The sequence below is a fragment of the Canis aureus genome, chromosome 9, assembly GCF_053574225.1.
Source record: "Canis aureus isolate CA01 chromosome 9, VMU_Caureus_v.1.0, whole genome shotgun sequence".
Classification (NCBI taxonomy): domain Eukaryota; kingdom Metazoa; phylum Chordata; class Mammalia; order Carnivora; family Canidae; genus Canis; species Canis aureus.
The window spans coordinates 34,641,783-34,662,049 of record NC_135619.1 but is presented as its reverse complement, the minus strand read 5'-3'; the positions used below and the strand labels follow the sequence as shown (position 1 = coordinate 34,662,049).

Sequence of the window (20,267 nt, the reverse complement as noted above, 5' to 3'; positions counted from 1 at the left end):
GCTATACTTTCCTTGTAGGTATAATGGAGGTTCTATTCTCTGTGTTGTCATCTTTAGAGCGGGTAGAGAAACTTCTCATTCTATCCAACGGCAGTGGTCTATAGGGATGCATTACAGAAATGTGGCCAGGACTCCAAAACTAATATTCTCTTTGGAGAAAGAGAAGCAAGAGAGTTCAGCCAAGTCATCTTCTTGCCAAAATTACTCCCAGATAAAATTATGACTCATTTAAGATCTTTATTAATTAATTTGATGAAGGAATAGCCAGCTGATGCCATCCATGCAGTACGGTAATGGTGGCTCCTGCTAGAGCCATAAATCAGAAGAGGAATAGAAGCAGGTTTAAAAGTGGCAAAATGCTTTGGATTCTCTCAGTCTTTTGCCAGGGGCTTTGTTTCTGGCCAAAATTGTAATACATTTAACAGTATTTGCATATTCCTCTGAGCAATATGTGTGCGTGTGTATGTGCATACACACAAAGGATTATTTGGAAAATATGACATTTTATAACTGCACTACTAAGTCAAGATTTAGTATCTTATACTTTTCTGCAACTGAGCAGGAGGAAAAAAAGTCTAATGCCTGGCACTAAATTTTGCTTTCCAGTTCCAAATAACAGTTTTAAATCTCAGAGCTTAAACAGCAAGGGATCCAAAAAGAAATTTATATACATAATTAACTACATAACTGATTACACTTGCCTGAATATAGACTTGATTAGTTTAGTGTTTCTTGAGTACAAGTTTCCAAGCAATAGTACATTTGGTGAATTGAAACAGGAATAAATAATGATAAGAAATTTACTGATGGCTAAATAAAAATAAGATTTTGCAAACATCTTCATATAATTCAAAACTATATTCACAGAAGTAATTCTTTTGTGTATTTCATGGAAAATATTCCAAGTAATAATGCTGTCAGAATTATTTTTCATGAACAAATGCTGAAAGTTAGTAGCTCTTCACCAAAACTTGAAGCTGGGGGAAGCCTTGTGCAGGATCTCATCCAGATCATTATCATGTTAAGGATGAAGAAGCTGATACCTAGAGAGGATTATTGATGAGTTCAAGATTAGGTTTTTTTTTTTTTGCCCACTCTTATAATTCATCCCTCAATCCTTCATGCTTTTCTTTAAGTGCTTTTCTAATCAATTACTAGTGTAAAGAAGAGGAGAAATGAACTCTACATACAAAAATAATTTCAGAATCATAAATAAAACTATTTCCTTATATCATTAAAGAGTATTTACTACAACATGCATTCCACATACAAGTTTTTCTCTCTGCCTGGCAGGTAGTAGGGTCTCAATATTATTTGAATGAGCAAATTCTTCCAGGCTAAAGACAAAAGCAAAGAAAACCACCCCTCTTGCCCCCACATGTGGGTTCCTTGTAGAGAACTCTTTCTTTCCACCCTACCTGGCCAGCAGGTCTCACAGGGCTCAATCTGAATGTCACTCCCTGAGAAAGCCTCTGCCTCCTCCAAACGCTAATCACAAAACTGGGGTAATTGTGGTCGTACTTATTTTTCACAGCCTTGATCAGAACTTCATCTTTAATTATGTATGTAAATACGTATTTCACGTGTCTCTTTCCCACAAAATCAGAAGTTTCTTATCAAGGATTGTGTCCATCTTCACCTCTCTGCCACTACTCCTTGGCACTCACATTGCCCCATAATAACGTCCCAATAAACATTTGCCAAATACATGAATAAAAGAATGAATGAATGAACAAATGAACAAGCAAATGACTGTGTGACAAAATCACTTTTGGCTAGACAGACCTACGAAGAATAGATAATTTGTCTTTTTCCTTAAGTTGTTTAAAATGAGATAGGAAAGGAAGAAACCAATCATACAGACATCTGAAACTCAGAGTTCTGCATCAGAAGGGAATACAGACAAAATTGTAGCAAGGAAATAAAATGGTGCCAAAGAAACACATTCAGGAAAAAAAAAATGGCTATGGTATGGGAGACCTGCCACTTCCCACAATAAATGGGAGCAGTTTACCTTCCAAGCAAGTCCCAACAGTGCTGGCGTGGCAACAGCATCTTGCACATGAACACATCTTGCACATTCATTCACTGAATGAATGGAAGTCTTACATGTGCTCTTCTTCATCCTTCTGTGTTGGCAACTGTTATGTAAAGATTGAGGAGAGAGCAAGGACAGTCTTACCACAATCTTAAAATGAGATTCAAGAGTCTTAAGGCCAATTGTTCTTGAAAATCCTCCATAGCTGCTCAGTTGACTCATCACCAACCAACCAACCAAAACATACTCAAGTTCATGGTTATACCTATCATGATAAATGAGGCAAGAAATTAGAACTAACTTTTCAAAATGAAGTCAAAAGCTTCAAAAGTGGGGCACCTGGGTGGCAAGTCAGTTGAGCACCCAGCTCTTGGTTTCAGCTCAGGTCGTGATCTCAAGATTGTGAGATAGGGCCCCAAGTCAGGCTCTACACTCAGCGTGGAGTCTGCTTGGGACTCTCTTTCCCTTTCCCTCTGCTGGCCCCTCACCCCATTCTCTATCCCTCTTTCTCTCTCTCAAATAAATAAGTAAATCTTTTAAAAAATCTTCAAAAGCAAAAAGGAAACCTAAACCAAAAATTAAAGGCTGTGACATTAAACAAAGAAAACAAAAACAAGCTGTACTTTCATAAATTACAAAAATAAACAAAAGGAAACAGCATACAATGGTTTATGTACACTGTTTGACACACATCTTGCAACTGGAAGAATCAAGTTCCAAAGCGGAAACACATACTAAATGACGCTTTTAGCATCAAAGCCCAAAGCAGGTTCATTATATCAAGGTTTCTAGACACGAGGATCAAAGAGAGAATTCCCAAAGAAGGAAGGTTTAGGGAACTCCTTATATACCAAAATGAGTATATCAGAGGAGACATGAAATAACAAAGATGAAGATGGTAGTAATAACCAACTGAGGAATGTGTTATAATGGAGAAAGTTTTGTTGGCAATGCTCAAAGTACTTGGAATGGTGAAATTAAAAGAAGAAAAACGAAACAGCTGGCAAGGAAGCAAAACAAAGCAAAATGTGGATGAGTGGCCACTATAGCTATATTCAGATTTGTATGATACCTCTAAGGCCTCTGGCTTATATTTTATGAAAGCCCCTTGAATAAAGATCTTGATTCAGAAAAATCACATTTCTTTATGGTTGAAAGTTTTTGTGTGTTCTTTCAAATGCTTTGTAAGCCATCATGCATTTACTGACACACTCTGAATAGCCAAAAAGATAATTTTCTGAAAAATTAATTTACCTGGTCTTAAGATTCAAATTTAGAAGTCCCCACTCCTAATACTTTGATTCAGAAAAAGAACAGTATTGCAAGATAACCCAATAGTTTCATTAGGAGAAATTGTTTTACACTTTTAAATGCTAAGACTGGAATAATAGTGGTTAAGACCAATTCTCAAACTATCTGTAATAAAGGTTTTTCTAATCTGTTGCAGATTGATACTTTCATAAAATACAAAAAAAAACCCTAGAAAAATTAAATTAATAACAGACTAATTATGAGAGAAACATAAGACAAATCTAAATTAAAGGACATTCTATAAATATCTGACCAGTTCTCCTCAAAACTATCATCAAAAGGCCATCAAAAACAAGCAAAGTCTGGGGGTTCCTGGGTGGCTCAGTCGGTTACACATTTGTCTTTGGCTCAGGTCATGATCCCAGGATCCTAGGATAAAGCGCTGTGTCCAGCTCCCTGCTCAATGGGGTATCTGCTTCTCTCTCTCCTTGCCGCTTATGCTTTCTCTTGCTATCTCGGTCTCTCTCTCCATAAGATAAAATAATAAAATAAAATAAAATAAAATAAAATAAAATCTTAAAAAAACCAAGCAGAGTCTGAAAAACTGTCACAGACAAGAAGAGCCTAAGGAGACATGACAACTAAATGTAATGTGGCATCCTAGATAGGATTCTGGAACAGAAAAAGGACCAATGAAACAGAAAAAAGTAAAACTAAGAAAATCTCAATGAAGTGTGGACTCATTAATAATCATGTATCAATATTGGTTTATGAATTATAACAAATGTACCATACTAATGTCAGATATTAATAATAGGGTGTAGGGTATATGTACTACTTCATAATTTTTCTGTAAATCTAAAACTATTAAGTAAAATTTAAAAGATATATTTAAATTAAAAAAAAACAAAGATATGCAAGGTATAAGCCCCCAAAATGTTAAATTATTACTTTGAACCGACAGAAAATTACTCTGTCAAATCTTGAAGTGATATGAAAAATTTCTAAATTCTTACTCTCAATTTCTGTGCTTATCTCATACGCTGGTAATCAACAGTTCATGGACTGTCACTAACCTATTGACCACACTTTGAGTAGCACTGTTGTAGACTAGTGCTTCCCAAATACTATGGTGGAGTTTCCACTGGGTAGACAGCTATTAAGAAAAGCTAGGATAGTGAATTAATTTTTCATTAAGCTAATTTGAGGTAGACACCATACCCTGAGATTGTCTCCTTTCCACATATTTAAGGTTATACTGTTTCCACATATTTGTACATGTGTGTGCATGTGCATGAAACAATGGAGAAGGTAGGTGGTAGTTGTTTTTGCTTGGATTTTTTGCCTAGAGATTACTTTTTCCTAGAGATTACTGAAGAGTGGCCTAAACCATAAACATGTTTATAATTTTTCATGAAAAAAGCATGCACTTAAAAGAGTTCCAAGATTGAGAAATCCAGGTGTTGTGATTCCAATACAATTCATTTCATCTTTGAACTGTGCCTTCCTCAGTGTGTTGGCTGTCATTTTTTTTTCTTAAGATTTTATTTATTTATTCATGAAAGACACACACAGAGAGGCAGAGACATAGGCAGAGGGAGAAGCAGGCTCCAGGCAGGGAGCCCGATGTGGGACTTGATCCTGAGATCTCGGGATCACGCCCTGAGCCAGCGGCAGGTGCTCAACTGCTGAGACACCCAGTGACACCCAGTCGCTGGCTGTCACTTTAATCCAGTTTTTCTCATGGTCTCAAGATGGCTGCCATAGTTCCAGCCATCCCATGAAAACAAGTTTTCCAAAAAAATAAAAGGCTGCCAGTGGTGATTTATCATACAACTAAAGAAGCTTAACCCTTAGAACTCTTCACATTCACAGGCTCTTTCCAAGGCCCTAGAAAGTACCCTTGCAATGTGTGTATTCACTTGATCATATACTGTTGTAAACTGTAAAAAAGCAAAACAATTTTATGCCTTTTTTCTTAAAAAGGGCCCCCAAATTGGATAAGCTTCAATCCTCACAACCTGGATCCTACCTTAAACAGCATTTTTTCTTCTTGTATCTTTCTCTTTTTGAGAGTAAAAAAAATCTTTCCCAGAACTTCTGCATTAATATCTCATTGGCTGAAACTAAGCCAAGTCTCACTCCTAGAGAAATCACTGGCAAGGGTTGGAGTTATATAATTGGCTTATGCTAATCAAGATGCACCTCTTGCTGCAGAGGAGGAACCCAATTTAACTTGAAGCCACTGGCTACTAGATACCTGAACAAAATTGGAACACCAAAAACAAGGAGGAGTGTGGGTAACCTTTGTGGTTTCTTCAGAGACCTCCCAATCAGAGATCTTTTATATGCAACTTCTTTCCCTGAGAAACCATATCTTAAATCCTTGCTCCTTTTATAGCCCCTGGAAATATGGGGAATCTCTCCAGAAATCTCTGTAAGGCCCTCACCACCCCTGCAGGATATTTTGTTGGATAGTGTGTGAGATAGGTATCCACACCTTTCTCTCTTTTCACAACAAGGCCTCAGGAACCATGCAGCCAGTCTTGGCCCCACTAAACTTTTATTCACGGCTAGCCAGCCCCACTCTCATCCTTTATTTCTGGAACAGACCCTGTCTTCCTCTGAGTTTAGAGGCATCCACCCACTAGCTCCATTCCTTGGTGGCAGTTGGGGAATGCACATCATAACTCTCTCAGTCTGTCTATACTCTGTGTGGGTGAAGGGTCTGTTCTATACTCCACTTTTTCAATGTAAATTAGTCAAAACGAAATAAAATTTAAAAATCAGTCACATGTATGTCATGTGCTCAGTAGTTACATGTGACTAGTGGCTACCATAATGGAAATCATAGACATAGAACATTTTCATCATTATAGAAGGTTCTATTGGTTCTTGAACATCTACTTTAAAGTTTCTACATGGTGGGATGCCAGGGTGGCTCAGCTGGTTGAGCTCTGACTCTTGATTTCAGCTCAGGTGGTCTGGGGGTTGTGGGATTGAGCACCGTGTTGGGCTCCACACTCAGCATAGAGTCTACTTAGGATTCTCTCACTCCCTCTCCCCCTCCCTCCACTTGAGTGCATGCTCTCTCTCTAAATAAAGGAATAAAAAAGGAGAGAGAGAAGACTCAAATTAATAAAATCATGAATGAGAAAGGAGAGATCACTACCAACACTAAGGAAATACAAAGGATTTTAAAAACATATTATGAACAGCCATACGCCAATAAATTAGGCAATCTAGAAGAAATGGACGCATTCCTGGAAAGCCACAAACTACCAAAACTGGAACAGGAAGAAATAGAAAACCTGAACAGGCCAATAACCAGGGAGGAAATTGAAGCAGTCATCAAAAACCTCCCAAGACACAGAAGTCCAGGGCCAGATGGCTTCCCAGGGGAATTCTATCAAACGTTTAAAGAAGAAACCATACCTATTCTACTAAAGCTGTTTGGAAAGATAGAAAGAGATGGAGTACTTCCAAATTCATTCTATGAGGCCAGCATCACCTTAATTCCAAAACCAGACAAAGACCCCACCAAAAAGGAGAATTACAGATCAATATCCCTGATGAACATGGATGCAAAAATTCTCAACAAGATACTAGCGAATAGGATCCAACAGTACATTAAGAAAATTATTCACCATGACAAAGTAGGATTTATCCCCGGGACACAAGGCTGGTTCAACACTCATAAAACAATCAATGTGATTCATCATATCAGCAAGAGAAAAACCAAGAACCATATGATCCTCTCATTACATGCAGAGAAAGCATTTGACAAAATACAGCATCCATTCCTGATCAAAACTCTTCGGAGTGTAGGGATAGAGGGAACATTCCTCAACAACTTAAAAGCCATCTACGAAAAGCCCACAGCAAATTCTCATTCTCATTCTCATTCTCAATGGGGAAGAACTGGGAGCCTTTCCCCTAAGATCAGGAACAAGACAGGGATGTGCACTCTCACCACTGCTATTCAACGTAGTACTGGAAGTCCTAGCCTCAGCAATCAGACAACAAAAAGACATTAAAGGCATTCAAATTGGCAAAGAAGTCAAACTCTCCCTCTTCACCGATGACATGATATTCTACATAGAAAACCCAAAAGCCTCCACCCCAAGATTGCTAGAACTCATACAGCAATTTGGTAGCATGGCAGGATACAAAATCAATGCCCAAAAATCAGTGGCATTTCTATACACTGAGACTGAAGAAAGAGAAATTAAGGAGTCCATCCCATTTACAATTGCACCCAAAAGCATAAGATACCTAGGAATAAACCTAACCAAAGAGGCACAGGATATATACCCTAAAAACTATAGAACACTTCTGAAAGAAATTGAGGAAGATACAAAGAGATGGAAAAATATTCCATGCTCATGGATTGGCAGAATTAATATTGTGAAAATGTCAATGTTACCCAGGGCAATTTACACGTTTAATGCAATCCCTATCAAAATACCATGGACTTTCTTCAGAGAGTTAGAACAAATTCTTTTAAGATTTGTGTGGAATCAGAAAAGACCCGAATAGCCAGGGGAATTTTAAAAAAGAAAACCATATCTGGGGGCATCACAATGCCAGATTTCAGGTTGTACTACAAAGCTGTGGTCATCAAGCCAGTGTGGTACTGGCACAAAAACAGACACATAGATCATAGATCAGTGGAACAGAATAGAGAACCCAGAAGTGAACCCTGAACTTTATGGTCAACTAACATTCGATAAAGGAGGAAAGACTATCCATTGGAAGAAAGACAGTCTCTTCAATAAATGGTGCTGGGAAAATTGGACATCCACATGCAGAAGAATGAAACTAGACCACTCCCTTTCACCATACACAAAGATAAACTCAAAATGGATGAAAGATCTAAATGTGAGACAAGATTCCATCAAACCTAGAGGAGAACACAGGCCACACCCTTTTTGAACTCAGCCACAGTAACTTCTTGCAAGATACATCCACGAAGGCAAAAGAAACAAAAGCAAAAATGAACTATTGGGACTTCATCAAGATAAGAAGCTTTTGCACAGCAAAGGATACAGTCAACAAAACTAAAAGACAACCTACAGGATGGGAGAAGATATTTGCAAATGACATATCAGATAAAGGGCTAGTTTCCAAGATCTATAAAGAACTTATTAAACTCAACACCAAAGAAACAATCCAATCATGAAATGGGCAAAAGACATGAAGAGAAATCTCACAGAGGAAGACATAGACATGGCCAACAAGCACATGAGAAAATGCTCCGCCTCACTTGCCATCAGGGGAATACAAATCAAAACCACAATGAGATACCACCTCACACCAGTGAGAATGGGGCAAATTAACAAGGCAGGAAACCACAAATGTTGGAGAGGATGCAGAGCAAGGAGAACCCTCTTACACTGTTGGTGGGAATGTGAACTGGTGCAGCCACTCTGGAAAACTGTGTGGGGGTTCCTCAAAGAGTTAAAAATAGACCTGCCCTACGACCCAGCAATTGCACTGTTGGGGATTTACCCCAAAGATACAGATGCAGTGAAACGCCGGGACACCTGCACCCCGAGTGAAAGGGAATATAAGGGAAGGGAGAAGAAATGTGTGGGAAATATCAGAAAGGGAGACAGAACATAGAGACTCCTAACTCTGGGAAACGAACTAGGGGTGGTGGAAGGGGAGGAGGGCAAGGGGTGGGGGTGAATGGGTGACGGGCACTGAGGGGGGCACTTGACGGGATGAGCACTGGGTGTTATTCTGTATGTTGATAAATTGAACACCAATAAAAAATAAATGTATGAAAAAAAAATAAATAAAGGAATAAATAAAATCTTAAGAAAAAATAAAATTATTAAGTTCTACATGGTAGTCTCAGAACTTTTGGTATCTGAAACTTATCATACCTTAAGGACTCAGGCAAACCTAATAAACTGTTGCACATACACTTAAAATGTGAGATGTATTAATTAAATATAATTTTCCCCATGAATCTCATTTCATTCGTAATAATCATTATGTTCTTAAAGTTGTAAATACGTTACAAGGACTACTTTGATCAGTTTGTTTCAGAAATCACATACATGCACACAGACCCTATTTTTCCCTTTCTCTGAAGAACCCTGACTAATACAAGCTCCTCTGGGGACTTCTGGGAAGGTAGGTCCCTTGTCCTGTGGTACAGTATTTGTTCAGGTCTAGAAGTGACAGGAGGAACCAGAATTCCGAGGAACAAGGGTGGTTGGCTTGGATGCAGGATAGCAGCAAGGGGAGTGACCCAACCTTCAGTGAGAGGCTAGTCAGACCCAAGAAGCAGAATCAAGTAGGCCACAGTAAAGTTTGGTGGCTTTGGTTATGGCTGAGGTAAAATAAGTAACTAAGGGTTTGGATGTGTCATTCAAGGAAATATCAGGAGCAAAATATATGTCTGAAATTGACTTGAACTAACTTTAGGCATTAAGTCAATTACCCAAATTTAAAAAAAAAATCATTACTGTAGATGTATTACGTTTGACTTTAGTTTGAAATTATGTGAATTAATATTTTGATTTCTAGGGGCACAGTGGTTGAGCATATGCCTTCAGCTCAGGTTGTGATCCCAGGGTCCTGGGATCAAGTCCCACATCAGGCTCCTGGCAGGGAGCTTGCTTCTCCCTCTGCCTATGTCTCTGTCTCTCTCTGTGTGTCTCTCATGAATAAATAAAATCTTAAAAAATTTTTGATTTCTGTAAATCTTAACACTAACCCATGTAGGTTTAAAAATACTGCATGCTACTGCATGCTACTTGGATAAAACTAATCTTTCTTTCTTTCTTTCTTTCTTTCTTTCTTTCTTTCTTTCTTTCTTTTTTCTCTTTCTTTCTTTCTTTTAAATTTAAGTTCAATTAATTAATATATAATATATTATTAGTTTCAGAGATAGAGTGTGATCCATCAGTTGTGTACAACACCCAGCACTCATTACATCAAGTGCCCTCATAATGCTCATCACCCAGTAACTCCATCCTCCCACTCACCTTGACTCCAGCAACCCTCAGTTTATTTCCTATAGTTAAGAGTCTCTTAAGGTTTGTCTCCCTCTCTGATTTCATCTTGTTTTACTTTTCCCTTCTTTCCCCTATGATCCTCTGTTTTGTTTCTTAAATACCACGTATGAGTGAAATCATAATTGTCTTTCCTGATTAACTTATTTTGCTTAGCATTATACCCTCTAGTTCCATCCACATCGTTGCAAATGGTAAGATTTCATTTTCTCTGATAACTGAGTAATATTCCATTGTATATATACACCGCATCTTCTTTATCCATTCATCTGTTGATGGACATCTGGGCTCTTTCCATAGTTTGGCTATTGCAGACACTGCTGCTATAAACAATAGGGTGCAGGTGCCCCTTCAGATCACTATATTTGCATCCTTTGGGTAAATATCTGGTAGTGCAATTGCTGGGTCATAGGGTAGCTTTATTTTTATCTTTTTGAGGAACCTCCATACTGTTTTTAAGAGTAGCTGTGCCAGCTTCCATTCCCATGGGCAGTGTAAGAATTATCCAGATTCTTAATGTTGAGAATAAAATATCAACATTTTTAGAGGACTGAATTACGTACAATTGGCTCAATTTCTGAAACCTTAGGTTTTCACTAACTCTTGAAATAAACTTTTATTGACAATTTTTCACACACTCTGGAAATCAATCAATGATGTATTATTTGGAATATTTTAACTTATATTTAAAAGCTGCAGCAGTGAATCAATCACTTTCAAATTCTATTGTGACCAAAGAATGAATGAGGAATCCATTTACCCTCTCTTCTAATCCAGTGCATTCAAACTTCATTTTTTCATTTTTTGAATGTGAAATGCTGCAGTGTTAGCATCTGATGGAGTCCTAAAAATAGTGTTCTAGGGATGCTTGGGTGGCTTAGTGGTTGAACATCTGCCTTTGGTTCAGAGTGTGATCCTGGGGTCCTGAGATGGAGTCCTATATCAGACTCCCTGCAGGGAGGCTGCTTCTCTCTCTGCCTGTGTCTCTGCCTCTCTCTGTGTGTCTCTCATGAATAAATAAATAAAATATTTTAAAATAAAAAAAAAGGAATGGAAAGCCCTAAAATTTTTTTGAAAATAGTTTTCTATTTCTGCAGAGCAGACCATCCCAAAAACTAGTGCCTTGAAACAATAATAATCAGCTGGGGCTGGCCCCAGGACACCTTGGTTCTCCTCCACATGGCCAGCTTAAACGTTCTCAGCATGATGGCTGGGTTCTAAGAAGGAGCACTTCAAAGGGCACAAGTGGAAGCTGCAAGCCTTTGTGAGGCCGAGGACCACATTCCTCCGTACAAAGCAAGTCCTAGGCCACCCCAGATTTAGTGTGTAGACAGAATTCCCAAGATGCTTCCCATGATCTCTGCCCCCTGGGATTGTTCCCATGGTGATGTTACTTGGAAAAGGGATTAGTTACATGGCAAAGGGATTTGCAGATATAATTAAGATTACTAATCAATTGACTTGAAGATAGAGCTATTATCTAGGTGGGCCTGACCTAATTATATAAACCTTTTCAAAGCAGGAATTTTTCTCCTGCTGGCAGCAGAAGGGCAAATTAGAGAGATCAGAAGTGGAAGAGTAATTCAATTAAGGGGAGGTTCCCCATTGCTGAGATGGTGGAGATGCATGGCCGAGATCTGAGGGTGCCGTCTAGGAGCTAAGAGTGGTCCCTGGACAGTAACTTGGTAAGACAGGTGGATGTCAGTCCCACAACCAGAAGGAAATAAATTCTGCCAATAACTTAATGGGATCTTAGAAATGAATCTTTCCCTGTCAAACCTCTACATGAGGATACAGTTGGCCAGTGCCTTGATTTCAGCCGTGCTAGACTCAGAGCAGAGGCCCCAGCTAAAATACACTGAACTATTAACACAAAGGAAACTGTGAGATAATAAACGTGTGTTGCTTTAAGCTGTGGTGTGTGGTAATTTGTTACACAGCAAGAGAAAACTAAGACATAGGGGACAGAGGCTAGAATAGACTTCGCCTCCTGATGAGAGCAGTAGCAAAGGTTACTGCAAATGGCTGTGGAATGGGGATGTTGGTGTTTGAAAATATGGGGTCCACGTCAATCCAAATAATAGCTAGAATTATCTGAAATAAAACCCAACACCTACTGCTATTCTTAGTCACCTATAGTTGTGAGTTTGGGTCTTCTAATTGTGTAGATATAAGTAGTAAGAAAAGAAACCGATGTGACCGACAGCTCAAGTTATTCATTATCATACTGGCTTGACAAAAAAAAAATTGTGTATAACATGATCCCTCTTACAAACTTAAATGATCACCATAAATTTCGAATATTATTTTTTATTAGTGAGCAATGCTTAAAAATTTTTCACTTGAAAGTTTTAGTCCACAGCATGCCAAGTGTTGATACGGGGTTCAAAGAGGCCTAAAATATAAGAAAGACTGCCTTGAACATGTCTGTAAAATAATCACAGAGGAAAGGTCTCATGTGGCATTATGAATAATAAGATTTAAATATCAACTCACTGCTGAGGGTCCTTAAAGTCAGATGCTTTTCCATACTAGTAGCTAAGATATCTCACAAGGGCTTGATATTCATTCACAGAGAGGTTACGGATACATTAAAGGCAATTAGAGACATAAATCTCAACATTATGTTTCTTCTCTCAGAGATCTCAAAGGGTATTCATGTTTCAAAATCTAAAAATATACCCTGCCACCAAATGCACAAGGTCAATAGGCAATTCATAGAAATTGCAATAAAAAATTGAAAGATCTATTTATCCCTATAATATACGGACCGTGGCCTTGGGGATGGGGATTATGATAAGAATAATGATTGGCGTGCATTGAGTGTTTATGGAGTTCTAAGCACCGTGGTAAGCACTTAATGTCATTCCAACCTTATTACAGGTGTACTTTATTTTATTATGCTGTGCTTTTTCACACTTCACAGATACTGCATTCTGTAAGGTTTCTGGCAACCCCGCATCGAGCAAGTTACCAGAATCATTTTTCCAACTACATTTACTCACTTTGCGTCTCTGTGTCACACTTTGTAACTCTCATAATGTTTCAACCTTTTTCATTATTATATTTGTTACGGTGATCTGTGATCAGTGATTACGACTCACTGAAAGCTCAGATAATGGTTAGTGGCTGTTAGCAACAAAATATCTTTAAATTAAGGTATGTACATTGTCTTTCTTGACATACTATTGCACACTTAATAGACTAAAGTATAATGTAAACATAATTTTTACATGCTCTGGGAAATCAAAGCATTTATTTGAGTCTCTTTATTGCAGCATTTACTTTATTGTGGTGGTCTGGAACAGAACCTACAATATTTCCAAGGGATGCTTGTACTACTGTCTTCGTTTTAATCCATTCTGGTTGTTTTAACAGAGATACCATACATTGGGCATCTTATAAACAACAGCAATTTCATTCTTCCAATTGTGGAGACTAGAAGTCTGAGGTGGGGGTGTCAGCATGGTCAGGTTCTGCTGACAGCTCCTTTGTGGATTACAGACTGCTAACTTCTAGTTGTAGCCTCGCGTGGTAGAGAGCAGAGAGAGAAAGCAAAGCTCTCCCATGACCCTTACAAGGGCACTAATCCCATTGATCAGGGCTCTACCCTCATGACCCTATCTACTCCTAACAAGCTCCTAAAGGCTTCACTTCCTAATACCATCACATTACGGGGTATGGTTTCAACATAAGAATTTGGTGGAGTTACACACTTTCAGTTCACAACAACTACCCTGAATGATAGGAATCATTGTTCCCAGTTAACTGGTGAGAAATGAGAGCAAAAAACATTGAGTAAATTGCCCTGTGCCCAGGATAGTTCTGTAGGTCCTAATTGAGTCTGTGCAGGAAAGATTCTGTGGTCTGTTGAAAACAGAAGAGGCTGGAAGTGATGCCTCCATTGAAAGTAAAAAGATACTTAGAGAAGGGAGAAAATAGACAAATCAACAAAAACTCCACAATTGTGATTCATAAACATCTGGGGCAGAGATCATTTACCTGATTGTGAAAGAAAAGGACAGCCCCTGGGATGCCAACAAGAGCATCAGAGGTCACAGTGAGATTAGTGAAATGATTTTTCAGGTATCATAAACTAATGGGGAGATTTTTATGTCTAAACTTTAACGGCATGCAGAACAGAGAGAGAAATGAAGGTCTGAATTTACATTTTATGTCAATTAAATATATTGGTCTTAAACTCTGGCATAAAGATTGCATTCCAGATTCCAGTTCTCTTTTGAATTCAGAGAGAGGGGGGATTATAACTCAGTCATATCATTGAAGATTATTTAAAGGAAAAACTGAGGCAAATGTGTACTGATATGGGCAAATGCAAGAAGTCTCTCCCACCTGTGATTCTGTAGAGCTTATGGATGCTGCTGACACCAAACTCTACTACGCCTGCGGCAACAACCTAACTCTTACAAGATTACTGGAAAGTTCAAAATGTAACAAGAAGGATGATCACTTTAATAACAAAGATGAATAAGAGAATTTGAAGCGGAGTTCTATTGGACTTTTATCATCTGAGGCAAGTTCAATTACTTCGGCTGAACCAGATAGAATTCACAATAAGCCCAACAGTTACCTTAAATTGGTTAAATTTATTTATACATATATTTAACAGAAGAGGTCACAAAATGTTTGGCTGGTATGTTCTGTTAGTTACTACCAGCTTCTGAAATTAATCATTTAATAAATCATTTAATATATAAATGCTCTTGTTCATTCTCTTCTCTAGAAGAGTTTTCACTGAAAGTTTGTTACAACTTGTCATCAAAATTATCTGGACCCGTTGTTTTCTTTCTAAGAACCCCATTTAAAATAAAAAATTCCATATGTCTAAGGGACTTCTCAGGATTTGTTTTGTTGTTTTAGTTTATTCTGGCAAATTAATTTTTTGTAGGCATTTGTTTTCATTTGTTTTAAAAATTATTGTCATGAAGTTTTTTCCTTAATTTCCTTTTAATCTCTACTGTTCCTTGGGTTGTATACCAGTTATTATTACCAACATAGTGTTTTTGTACCTTCTCTTGTTGTTGATATGTTAATAGATATGTTAATTCTATTAGTAACTTGGAAATTTTGTGCTTTTTTTTTATCCTTTTCTACTTTGTTTTCTATTTCATTTATTTCCACTGTATTCTAGATTATTTCCATACTTCTACTACTACTAGGTTTATTCTATCGTTGCTTTTATAGTTTTTCAAATAGTTACTTAGCTTATTAGCTTTTGGTCTTTTGACTTTTCTAAATTATCAATTTAAAACTACACATTTCCCTCTCTTCATTGCTGTAGCTGATTCTCCAAAATTGTTATATGTAGTGTTTGTTTTTATTTTTCAGGTCTAGATATTTTAAATTTCCCATTATGATTTCTTTTTTGGCCTGTGAATTATTTAGAAGTACATTTTACAATTTGCTAGCGTATAGGATTTTCATGGTCATCTCTTTACAAATTGATCTGAATTTTAATTGCATTGTGGTCAGAAATTGTGGTTCCAATTCAAGATTATTGATACTTGAACCGTGGATTATTAAGTAATCACATTTCATAAGGTTCTGAGTGGTGTGAAAAGAATGTGCATTCTCCAACTGTTTTATGAGGTCCTGTATATGTGCCCATTAGACTGAGTTTGTTAATTGTCTTATTCAAAACTTAGGTTTACTGATATTTTCATCTATGGGACCTATTTGTTACTGGGTAAGTGAGCTAAGAATCTTCACTATGGGGCAGCCCCGGTGGCGCAGCGGTTTGGCACTACCTGCAGCCTGGGGTGTGATCCTGGGGACCCGGGATCGAGTCCCACATCGGGCTCCCTGCATGGAGCCTGCTTCTCCCTCTACCTGTGTCTCTGCCTCTTTCTCTCTGTGTCTATGAATCAATAAATAAAATATTTTAAAAAAAGAATCTTCACTATAATAGATTTATCTATTTCTTTTTGTAGTTCTATCAATTTTTGACTCACATATTGCAAAGCTATATTATTAAGGGCATTCAAATTTACAGTTGCTATAAACATCCTTCTAGTTAATTTGTGCATGTGTGTAATATACATTATATACATATATACATACATGCACATGCATATACTTAGCCACACACTTACATATACTCATGGTAGCCAGCCTCCAAGATCATTCTTATGATCCTTACCTTCTGGTATTCAGACCCTGTGGAGTTCCTTCCCATTCTCTACCACAGTTAATCTACATGACCAATAACATATAGGAGAAATGATAGTATGTTCTTCTTAAAATGTAAAAGAATGTGATTTCATTTTGGATGCTCTCTTGTTCTCTCTCTCTCATCACATTTTTGGGGGTGAGCATGCTGCTGTGTGTTAGCAGCCCTCAGGAGAGGCCCATGTGGTAGGGAACTGAAGTCTCCAGTGAATAGTCAGCAAGGAACTGAGACCATCCAGCAATCATGACAGTGAGCGCGGGAAAGGATTCCCTAGCCCTACTCAAGCCTTGAGATGACTGCAACCTCATCAGAGACCCTGATCCAGAACCTCCTAGATAAGCCATTCCTGGATTCTTAACCTCATCTTTAAACAGAAATACTACAATTCCAAACAACCACCATGAAGAATACTTGCCAACCACTTTCAAATTTAAACAGAAATGATGGTGAACACTGACAGCCTTGATCTCAGGCAAAATATAGGTATTTCTGAGAATAAATGAGAGTTTCAAAAAGTCTTTGATTAGAGCACCAAGATGGAGGGACATGGGGAGTCCATGGGAGAAGCATTCGGTGCCCCTAGGGAGACACTAATTCTACACTATAAAGTGGCAGGAGAGGGATAGCTGAAAAAGAGACCCTGATGGCAATAATTTTTATTATCTGTAACCTGGCCTGGTAGCTGAGAGAAAATTTAGTAGATTTTTCAGAGGTAGTTAAAGGATTTACTATACACCATACCAACCTCTTAACTGCCACATATGAAGTATATGGTCCCTTAGGAAAGAGGAGTAGTAGTTATAGGAAGTTGAAGAGTGCCCAACTTCACTGTTTACCACCTCCCTCGACTAGGTTCCCCCTGTTGACATGACAAAGAGAACACCTAGGGCCACCTCAGTGGTTAAGCATCTGCCTTCAACTCAGGTCATAATTCCAGGGTCCTGGGATGGAGCCCCACTTTGGGAGAGCCTGCTTCTCCCTCTGCTCCTCCCCTACTTGTGCTCTCTGTCTCGAATAAATAAATAAGATCTTTAAAAAAATAAAATAAATTTAAAAAGAAATAAACCATCTAGGCTCTATACATATATACTGCAGGAAGAAAGTAAAAAAGTATAAAAGAGGGATCCCTGGGTGGCGCAGTGGTTTAGCGCCTGCCTTTGGCCCGGGGCGCGATCCTGGAGACCCGGGATCGAATCCCACGTCGGGCTCCTGGTGCGTGAAGCCTGCTTCTCCCTCTGCCTATGTCTCTGCCTCTCTCTCTCTCTCTCTCTGTGACTATCATAAATAAATAAAAAATTAAAAAAAAGATTAAAAAAAAAGTATAAAAGAATGTAATCGAGCTACAGATAAAGAATGTATATATAAGAGGAATTATCCAAGGAAACAGAGGAACAGCTCAAAAAAACTTTAAAAAAGGTAAAAGGCAAGCCACCCAGCAGAGCTCAGGGGAAAAGGCATTGGAATAGAAATTAAAAACCATGACCAAAAAACACTACATGACAAATGAAAGTGGAAATAACACAATCAAAAACATAGTAAAGGACATAACTGACAGGTTTTTTTGAAGTCCCAGAAAGAGACAAGAAAGGAAAATAATATAAAAAATATTAGAGATGATAGACACAGGAGTCAAAGTAGATCTACCAGACCCATAATTGATATTTCTGAAGAATAGAACCAAATGAGTTTTAAATTTTTTCCCCAAAAATGAGAGGAGAAAATTATTCCAAAATAAAAGTTTGAATTTTCAGATGAAAAAAACAACATGACCCGGGAAAAACTGAGATAGAATGCCCAAAGTCAAAGTATGCCTAATCAAGGAAAAAGGATCAATATAGAGAAAAGCAAAATGAAAGAAAAAGGACCAATATACATACGAAAAGCAAAAAAGAAAAAGTTCCACACAAGAGAGAAAAATATGGTGGCCCTGAGACTTCGCCACAAAAATCATCTATTCCAGAAGACAGAAGGACAATGCCTACAGAGTTCTACAGCAACGTGTGACCTAGGAATTTATATTCAGCAAGTTTGCTCCTGGTATAAAGGCAAAATATAGAGTTTCTCCAGCATGAGAGAACCCAAACAAAACAACACCTATGAGCAATTGTTGAAAAAGAAACAAAACTTTGACAAAATCCAGTCATCTAAAGAAGTGACAGAATCAATACAATTCAGAAATGAAGGGACCCTGGTAAAATGACCGGTAATGAGTAGAGACTCTGGGCTTAAATCATGTCTCTGTGTGACCTGGGACAAGTTACATAAGCTCTCTGTACCTAAGTCTCCTCATTGTTAAATGAGAACAATAGTCCAACTTAAGTCCTAAGATTTTTCTAAGACTTCATTTGGCTCATGTATGTAATACACTTAGAACAGTGCCTTGTAGAGAAAAAGAGCCATGAGCTATATATATGTAAGCTAGTATTTCATCTTAGAAATAAGGCTATACAACCATAAGGCCTGTTGCTACAAATCAGAATGTTGGGTACTTCACAGAATTTCTGGGAAAGCTGCGTAGACCACGTTAATGTCTTTATAGCCAAAAACATCCAAAATAATACAAGCCTGGTCTGGTGAGGACAGGTCCATTGTGGCTGCCATGAAGCCCAGAAGCTATAGCTTATGACCCCACCACCCCTGGCACTAGGCAGTGAAGGCCACCACTAGCACTGCTACCCATGGGGCTCTTTTTCTTTTTCTTTTTTTTTTTTAATTAATGTTATTTACTTATCCGTGAGAGACACGGAGATATATATAGAGAGATACATAGAGAGTCAGAGATATAGGCAAAGGGAGAAGCAGGTTCCCTGCGGGAAGCCTGATGCGGGACTCGATCCCAGGATCCTGGGATCATGACCTGAGCCAAAGGCAGACGCTCAACCCCTGAGCCCCCCAGGTGCCCCACCCCTGGTGCTCTTGAAACTTGATCTTGCTGTAATAGCCACCAGAAGGTGCATCTGATTAGTAAACCTTATGAAAATTAATAAAAGGAAACCCTGGGTAGGAGGGATTTGAGAGGCCAGCAGGGGGAGCTCTCATATTCACCACTGTTCAATCCAAATCCAGCAGCCAGAGGTGCAATTTGCGTGGGGATGCTGCTTTACTATCCCAGCAGGAGGAAGGAAGGCTTCTTCATCACCATAGCAACAGCCCAGCCAATGAAAAGCCACTATACGTAGAACTCCTAGTTTACCAAAATAGACTTTTTGTGACGGGCTTCCAACTATTTCCCCTTTTCCTCAACAAAAGGCCTTCTTTGTTCTTGTGCACGGCTTGCTTATCCCAGGTGCCATTCTCTGCTATTCCTGGATAAACCCACTTTTGCTAGTAAATAACTGACAGTTTTATTTTCAAGGTTAAGAGGTTATTTTCCAGGTGGCATCAATAACATGCCCACACCCGAAGAGCAAGAGAAAATGGGAGGGAAGTATCAGAACTTTTAACGTTGTAGCGGCAGGTGGGCTCTGTCTTCTACCCAGGTGCGGGTGAAAGAGAATTTCCCAAACACAATCAGAGGATTGAGATGCTGGGCAACCTGAAAGAATGATATGCATCCTCTACAGCAAAGCGAGACAATATAACTCAGATTAAGAGCATGTATAGGATACACAGAACGCCTGCGTGCAAACGCTCTGCAACCGTAGCCAAGTTAATTAAGCTTTAGAAGCCTCAGTTTCATTTGTAAATGGAGATAGTAATAGCACCACTCTCAGTGCTGTCGCGAAGATTAAATGATTTAATTCATTAAATGAGTTTATTC

At 38.4% G+C, this 20,267-nt stretch overlaps 1 long non-coding RNA gene across 1 annotated transcript; it reads right to left on the bottom strand.

Moving 5' to 3' along the window:
• Window positions 1–235: 235 nt before the first annotated feature.
• On the bottom strand, window positions 236–19,622 carry LOC144320096 (uncharacterized). The gene is made up of 3 exons (XR_013385678.1): window positions 19,553–19,622; window positions 2,015–2,303; window positions 236–1,043 (listed from the first exon to the last, which is right to left on the bottom strand). It is a non-coding gene; the product is annotated as an uncharacterized LOC144320096 (long non-coding RNA).
• Window positions 19,623–20,267: the final 645 nt, after the last annotated feature.